This window comes from Mya arenaria, chromosome 10 (genome assembly GCF_026914265.1).
Source record: "Mya arenaria isolate MELC-2E11 chromosome 10, ASM2691426v1".
Classification (NCBI taxonomy): Eukaryota; Metazoa; Mollusca; class Bivalvia; order Myida; family Myidae; genus Mya; species Mya arenaria.
In genome coordinates this window covers 67026806-67036462 of record NC_069131.1, presented here as the reverse complement: position 1 = coordinate 67036462, position 9657 = coordinate 67026806, and positions in this window count along the sequence as shown.

Genomic DNA, 9657 nt, shown 5'->3' with positions numbered 1-9657 from the left:
TTTTGAAAAGCAGAAAAAATATAGAGAATACCACCGGTAACACCACACCGGTAACACTTAAGAAATGTGTTGTGTTTTTCATTTATTCCATACATCAGGTATAAGGAATATATAAAATATCCAATCGCAGAACAACTTGCAATTAATCTTCCGGCTTTATTATAATATCCCTTTTGTAAAGTGGATGTGCATTTTTCATTAATATGGATTACACTAGGTTAATGATCAATTGAACCGTAACAAGCGTATTAAAATCTGTTTGTTATATTAAAGAGATGGAGTGAAATTAGCAACGTTATATTCTGTGATGCTATCTTCTATTAATGAAATAGATTTGCTCACTTTATTTTCACTCGAATATGTATGCATATGAATATGCCGATAAATAAATTAACGAACGATCGGTTCATAAAAAAAATATGTTGGCTTTGCAATTATTACAAGTTTTAATATTACAGGTAACACATTGCAATTTATTCGAAAAAGCAAGCAAATATGTAACGCGTAGCACTCGATATGATTTAAACGTAGTTAAACGTAAAACATTCATGGATGTTAACTTAACATAGAATACAATTTTTGTTTTAATTTGTTCATTGTATAATCCAATATCGACTATCCATTTCTTATTAAATCTTACAGATAAAGATTAACAAGTTATAAAAGGGACGTTTGAGATAAGCTATGTTTTATTGACAATATCAGACCTGAATGAAAAGAAAATTGAGTCTATTGTCAAAATCACCTGCCTACCTAAATACCTGATGTTAAATAAACACGCATGCAATGCATTATTAGCATGCATATGTTTTCGTTTTTAAAGTCACTCGTGATATAGAATCACATAAACCTAAAGCCTTATTATGCTCAATTTAAACAAAACTACAATACTAGCGTATGTTGATTCCGCTCGGGCCCAAGGTTTGCATTTCCCAATTAAGACTGGAGTTAAGGTTATCAATATTTGCCTTTCATGAAAAAATATTTCACTTACAATTGATTTCTTTTGATAACATGTAATCTGATTGGTAGTCATATATTTTTTGTAACAAAGAAATGAATCCACTTTTTCATTATCTTTCTTATTTGAAAAAAAGATCATCAAAACCTCTGAACAAGTTGTTGATTGGGAAGTCTGGGGTATTTTGACACAAAACCATAGTTATACTGTCGACAAGCTTTTCCAAAATACGAAAATGCTTTTTAGTCTAAACTCTGATTAAAACTGCGTTCGTGAAATTTGGTCAACTCCTTATTACTCCAAAACATGTCAGAAGGTTGTATGTTTTACTCCCTAAAAAAACTGGTTTTAAAATCTAAAAAACATATGAATCCTTTTGAAATGTTTTAATTTTTAGCCTTTCCGACCCACTTTTGAGCTGTAAAATTCTTTAAATAAACCGATAAACCTTCACACAGAAGACAGACAGTAGTTTTGTTAGTTATGCTTGACATAATAGGCACTGTTATTTTTATACCTGAGATCATCTTCAAACGCAAGATTTATTTCAAATAAACAGTCACACAGATATAGTTTTTCTTTTAGACAATTTTAGGTTTCTTCTTTATCCTATATCTTACCAAATCCCAAAGTCAGATTCGATATTTTATTTCGTAATTAAAACACACGTATGATGATTGCCATTTTGCCTTATTATTATTGGGTATTCTACTATGTGTACACTCCTTTTGCCTTTCCTTAGATAAGCTCATTTTCAACCAATTGCATTCATATTCCGATTATGGCAATAACTCGGATCTTAATAAAACGCAATTAGTGATTTGTAAACGAATGTTTATTGTGGCAAAATGTTTGCGACGTCGATAAAGCAAGTGACTTCAATCACGATGCCGTTTTAAAAACAACTGATTTTAAACAAGAACGTTAACATATATTGAACACTTTATTTTTCATGGCCGTATTTGGATAATCATGAAAAGAAATTGCAAAAAATGGGTTTGCATAATAACAACGTCTTTCCTTCACACATATTTTTATACACGATATCCTCTGTCTATCCTTTCAATGCAATGCTTGTTGTCAGCTCGTATAATAATAATAATAATAATAATAATAATAATAATAATAATAATAATAATAATAATAATAATAATAATAATAAATAATTCGAACACACACATTTGAACAGCTGTATGCCGGGACTGCAGCAAATGCTAGACAAGACTATGCACAAATTACCTTACGCCAGAAATTGATTGATTAGTCCAATCAGACAAGCACGTTACAGCGCTGAAAAGCCGTGTTGTTATCCGCCATTTTGTACGTCAAACTGACTAGCACTCGTTGGTATTTTATCGTCGTATAAAGTAATTATGGTGAAAAGGTGCTGTTATGGCACTTTTAATTCGGAAACAAGGTATCCAGACCGAATTAAAGATGGTGTGGAATTCGTTCTGTTTCCGAAACCAGTGAGTAATAAAGAAAAATGCAAGCGCTGGATCAAACTCTGTGGAAGACCTAAAATACAGCGGAACTTGGAGGAAATTTTGTAAGATTGTTTAAAGTCGAAACATATCTACATCTGTACAAAAGTATTATTATTGTAATTCAATGGTTATAAGGGGGACAATCCAATCCTTTAAAATTTTATTTAATACAGACGTTGCCCGACTTCAATCGGTGACCTAAATTTGTGTTACTATTTTTAAACTATAAACATCGTACATTTCGTGTTTCGCTTGTGTAGTCAAATCGTCAACATATGACCTTTTTATATTAGATTCAACATGCACACGATTGATTTCATTAAAGAAGTTAGGTACTAATTTGCTGTATAATTAAATTTATTTTTCTGTAGATTCAAAACAATTATTAAGTATATTAAATCATAATTCTGTCAAAAATGTGCTGAAAAGAACTTATTTCTAATAAAGAACAAGTCAATCATGAACATGAGTTCAATGTTATTCTTATATTTGATACAATTTACATAAATCTACAATCTTCAATGATAGTTTATCCCATGTTCAGCTTCAAGAACACTTACACATACCGGTTACCAGAAATCTTTAAGTTGCACTCTTATTTATTGTCTGTTTTGACATTATTTTTTTTATTTTATGTCTAGGAATCGACTGATTTTGGCTTTCGTATAATTGTAAAACTGCCAAAAATTTCGAAAGTGCAGCTTCAGCAGAGAATTAAAAACTTCTGCTTATGCTATTCATTTTTAAGAACATACTTGCCATTGAAAAACAGAAGTGTACACTAGCATACATAAGCACTAATTAAATATTTAAGTTTAAGTTATGTTTGCAAAACCACAATGTAATAAGTGTTAATTTAACCCAATAAATCTAATATGCAACAACTGGTTTAGTACTACAGAAGTAAAGCTGACACCATAGAGGTAACAAAGGACAGAAGAGTTGATGATAACTCAATTTGGGTTCTATGCATAACAAATAAGAATATGTGCCAGGATAGCGTATGAAATATGTTATATGTATAACACTAGCAAAAGTTATATCCTAATAGACCGAAAAGAAAAGTAACGTTGTAGTTTGGTTTAAATATACCTTGTAAGGTCACCCTTTATTCTGACGAATGTCAACTTTGAATATTTCCGATATTTTAAAAAAAAAAATGCATTATACAATTAAGATTGTCAATGTCCGAAAATGCCTTAGCGTTATCTGTCTTTTTATAACTTGTAAATACTTGACCAATCGATTGCTGTGGTAGCCATTTTAACCCGCACACTAATGCATTTAAAATACCTTACGTCTGCCATATCGAAGGACCTGTGAACAAATTTCGTGTCATGGATCCACTGACCTTAAGCAGTCAGCTCATGCTTCAAACACACTTGAGTTATTTATTATCTGTTTTGAGGACCAACTTGCTATACGCATGGAATAATAACGTATGGTAGTACTTGACTTTATTTAATTCCATCCATAAAACAATCATTTCAATCATCCAATTGCGATAGGGCCACCCTCATCCGGCCTGAAAAAAAAAAAACACAAAAATTGATATATATATATATATATATATTATACATATTTGATATTCGATAAAACCTTTTTCGCATATTTACATTAACACTTCATTCCTTAACGATGGATACTGGTTATCAATTGAAATTATTTCTAAATAAAGTGCAATGGTTTTCCCCATCGGAACCGCGTGTTCTTATTGGATATTCCTGTCCTCTCATTGTTTGCAATAATATAAATTGGTGGAGAATTTTCACTACGGGTCTACTTTTTGCAATGAAATCGTAGTAAAATTATTGGCAACCTGTCATAAACGCAGGCGAAAATGAAATTAATCGGTTAAAATATATCCAGCAACGTTATTTGATTGATCTAATCTAGATTTTGTTATTATGGTGAATGGAACACTTGAAGAACTATAAAATGACAAAAATGAGGAATTATTTCGGAATTGACATTTAAAGTAAATGACAATTCAACTAACCATGAAATCAAGGAATTGAAACAAGAACTCAAGGAAGAATGAAAACTGTAGGAAGAACAAGAGTATTATATCAGTTTAAAGGGGCTGTACTCCGTATGATGAAATAGCGAAAATAAAAAGAAAATTGTCGAAAACTGACATAAACTGGGTATCGATGTGTACAATGCATTGAAACTTGCTGACAATTTACAATTATTTTTTTCGCAGCTTTTTTTGCAGTTATCCATTAAAAAAGATTACTGGGTGCGTCTACCTAGTAGAATTAATTCCTTATGCGTGATTGGCTAGTCGATGTTATCACGTTATATTATAAAGTTAGGTATATATCTTAAATATTTCATCCGTTTCGGGTAAGCCTTCGCAGCACAGTGTAGACAACACTGAATTGCAATTTTGGCGACACCGGTTCGAACCCGGTCTTCGACTCGATTTTTTTTTACATTTTGGTATTTTCTTTACAATTATGATATCAAAGAGTTAAACATTTTATTAAATAATTGTCCTGAGATTCGTTACAGAAATAAAACCTTTTTGGTGCCAATCTGGTGTACAGTCCCAAAAAATAAAATAAAATAAAAAAAAGATAATTCGATCTGGTCTGAACATGATGGGTGCGTAGAGGGAAATACTAAATCCGGGTTTTTCCGACCCACACATTATAAGCCTATCGTCGAGTAAAGCGACCTTCAAACCATTTCTAGATACTTTAGTAATGATCCATATTATTCAATATTCCATCGATAGTGTACATAGTTCTAGTTCGTGGCATGTGGTTTTGAATATCGCCACCAGCTTCAAGTCGATGCCTTTGAGTTTACCGAAGATGTTAATGGAATCATGTACGTCACCCTGAAGCACGGGACGCAGCAAACAATTTCCAAGGAAGGCTTGCCAAGGATGAGGCTCCATCGGACCGTAACATGTACACATCAGGTGATTCGTGTTGGCCTGTAGCAAGGTTTTACTTGATTTAATTTAAAACTTCAAAACTCTGTAACCAACCTGAGCTCGCAAATAAATGCATGTTTTATATCGCAAAAGGCGTCGTTCCACCGATAACCGTTGCTCTACCAGAGATGGACGCAGTCTTCTGAATGACCAGAATCGTTTGGCTCCCCAGTCATCCAGTCTGACGTATGATAAGGAGTACACTTATCTTTCAATATATTAACTTGATTTATTACATGAAATTCAATCTCAATCACACATAAGATCCGCCAGGCTCGGTGGGTGGTCAATAAACTAGTGTTTTCGTGATTTTTTTTCGTTTGGTTAAGTTTATTCCAGTTTTTATTGATATTGAAAATACAAATATAATAAAGCATCATCATCATCATCATCATCATCATCATCATCATCAACACAAAAATACAATTACCACAACTTGCTTATCATATAGGTACATTCACACATTTCCACTTGACGGCATAAACAACATGTTGATTAAAACAGATGTCTGTTACTTGTTATCTGCTTAACGTTTGACCATTGGGCTGATATTTGAAACATATTTTAACAGAACTGCTGATGATGTTAACACCGGTGTAACTCCCCATCGTATTTAGGTTGATCCTGGCTTAGAAGTAAAGAATTCTCGCTGTACGTCAGCCTAATATTACAAAGACGTAAACACAGTGTAGGCATTTGACATCAGGTTTTAATCTAGCTATCTGATAATGTCATTCAATGGCCTTCTGGCCACATCTATTCTAAGACAAAGAGTGCTTCATATATTTGCATTATTATTTTCAAATGTAATTCTGTTAAATGGCATTTTACAGTACAGAAAACATACATCATACCATTAAATGACTCCTAAGTGAGTTCCTCGTTGTTGTCGACCCATTTGTAGATTCCTTCAACCTCTTCATCTGTAAGACCTATCCACCAGTGTGTCTGAGGATCTAAGGCGAGGTCAATGTGTACATACAATGAACTCTATTTACAAACAAGGACTATAAAATGTAATTTATTTATATGTATTCAAATGTTTGAATGACTCGGCACTTACCTTATAATAAGAATGTATTCATTTTGTAGAGATAACACAAGATTTGCTAATTGATAAAATACAAAACAAAGCCAGATTCATATGTAATACACTAAAATACGCTAAAGGGATTGGAAGATCCGTGTTCATATTTAAAACGTATAAAAACATATATAATAAGTTTTCAAAAAAAACACTAACACCGAGAATAATATTTCTGGCCTTGCTAAATATAAAACAAAATCAAATTACTTAGTTGAAGAAATAAAAAATATTGTGACGGACCGTTAAAGATTGGTGAGAAAATGAGACATCATGTGCCAGGAATTTATTTGTCATCCCGTCTGACTACTTTCTTTTTGACAAATTAAGCAGAAATGTACGCGCTTAGCTATACATATTGCTTTCAGACAAACATATTAAAGATGCTAATGATGCATATGCACCCAAAACCAACAACTTGTATAGTCCTTAAATCTGTCATTCAAACTACTTCCACACCCTTAAAGAGAAAAATAAATATAGAGGAATACAGGCGAAGGCAAATGAAATCCACGACCGTATTTCGACAAGCACTTGTTGTGAGTAGGTTATATCGATACCCCTGTTGCATCCAAACGGGCGATGGCAGTTGTATGATTTAGACTTAATAGTGTCGGACGGTCGTCGAATTTTGATGTACTGATTACCAATTGATCGTTAATTGATACAACCTAATAGCGAAAGAAAACGTTTGCACGACCATCATGTACCACAGTTGTGCTGGTGATCATAAACAACCAACAACAAAATCAATTCACAAGCTGCCGGCAATATTTCGGCGACCTTTCCAGAATCAAGAGCTACCTTCGTTACATATCAATGCTACTTGACTTGCCTCTGTAACAGGCATCATTTTATAAGTGTAAGTATATTGAAGTGTAGCCCGTAGAAAAACCTGTGGAATACCGATAAAATAATGCAGTAACGTCATCTTCGATTTCATAAGATAAGAGGATTGTAGTAGTATTTCAAAGGTAACAGGGCTCCGTACAATTACTGGCAATTTATAGACTTGAAGTTGTGAAATATCACAGGAGTACCTGTTATAAAACTGCTGCCGACACACCAACTATTCACCCGACTAAATACATATGCAACGTTCTTACACTGTTAAACCAATTGTACTACTGTAAAGAATTAATCGACGTTGCATGTGGTTCATTATTATGGGAGACAGAAGTCAGCTATCGGCATGACTTTTGCTTAACAGGGAAGAAACAACTGTAGTACACAACCACAGCTTAAGTAAATACCTATAACAAAAAAAAATTCGCCAGCAAAAACTGCATCTTAGAGACATTTGGCTTAAAACTGGTGTGACAAACCGCATTTATAACGCTTCTTTATCATACCAATTCAAGACATTTAGCGACTAAAATATACATTTGAAATGCCTTACACCCATGCGTTACCCTGTCCTTAAGAAAAGCACTCTCGTCCGCATTGTCAATATGGACAAGATGGCTCGAATGCTGATTGCAATTATGCTGAAATTAAAATATGAAACTGATTTTCAATGCGATTAAATTTGTATTTATAATTGAAATTATTTGTTAAAATGAGTGAAAAATGATGCATCTTAGGAAATCTTGACAATTGTTTTCTACCATGATTATGTTCGTCTTTCCTAATACACTGGACTCAACATTAGCAGTCTACATTTTGTTTCAATGGTTAATGCAATTTTTGTTACAAACGAAGTTCAGTTGCTCTTCAGGTATATTTTCCATTATTGATGGGATACAGTTCCTACTCCCCCTTTATATGTATTTTTTGTCGCACCTTAACGCAATACTTTTCAGAGAAAGAAAACATTTTTACCAAATGTCATTTTAAAAACCGATGATAATCCTCAATGCGACAACATAGTGAAATAAGAGTTAATCTTTGTCGCTTACAAAGAACGAACTTAATGTTAAGTTACAGTATGAAAGTTGAGTAATGCTAATCTGTTTTCGAATTGTACTGATATCAAGCTCATTACAAACCTCAGCTTCTGTGAATGATTTCTCGTCTTTATGCATGAAGTAGCAGGAGCCTTGAAATGCAATCCATGCATCTGGACAGTTGGTTGTCGAAGTTGTTTTAATAGGATTTGATAGGATAAACTAAATTGTACGTTTAATAGTTCACATTACTTTAATGTAAAAATGAACGTAAGAAATAGTCGGAATGACGTTTTCGTATTATTACCTCAGTTTTCTATTTTTTAATTTTTATGAGTAGCGAATCAATTATACGATAAAACAAGTTTTCGAGGAATAAGTATTTCTCTTTTTAGATCACACACATTATGAGAAACCAGATAACTTACCTAAATGAAACCTACTGCATATGAAAAAAAACGAAAATGCATAACATACCATCTCGCCTATCGGAAGAACCACACATATTGACAACTTACGAGTGACAATACTAAAATTTAAGTTAAAAAAAGGTGATAATAGCGTGTCCTATCTAAACTTTTATTCTGCATTTATATAACGCTAATGATTTGTACTGAATTAATGTAGTACGCTTAAAGAAACAGCATCGAGAGCTTATCGGGGGAGCTAACCCAACTTTGAAAATGACACTTTGAACTATACGAGCTGAACCAATGTGGATATAACATGATATGTCCATCATAGACTCGTTCTGTTTCTATCTTTGTTAAATGTCATTCATCATTGGTACGAACCCGCTGATTGCTTATTAAAGCAGCATACCGCACACACTGGTGGGTTAAGTCTGCTTCTAGAGGACTTTCAAAAGTATGTAAATGAGCATACAGGTGCCGGTACAGTCAAACAATATTGCGGCATACCCAATCTGTACCGCTCATCACTGTACTGTCTCCTACCCGTAGTATAAGATATGACTTTTGTAATGAAAAACTCGGACAGTGAGAATATAATCCACTGATAGCCAATTTAATATGTGTCATTATTTCCTACCAACGTCACGTTCGTGACGTTGTATTGAAAAAGTTCGTCTTTGGTTTCGTTGACCAAATTATCAAGACAGGCATTTATTAATGATGTGTTAACTAATCACTTGGTCAAATACAATTGTATTCAAAAGGCATGATGAACGCAATGGCCAAGAATTCGAAATACAGCTTTATTCACTTAGAGTACACAAGAAAACACACATCACCCAGAAATTAAAAAAAAATGCATCTAAAAGACTAGAATAC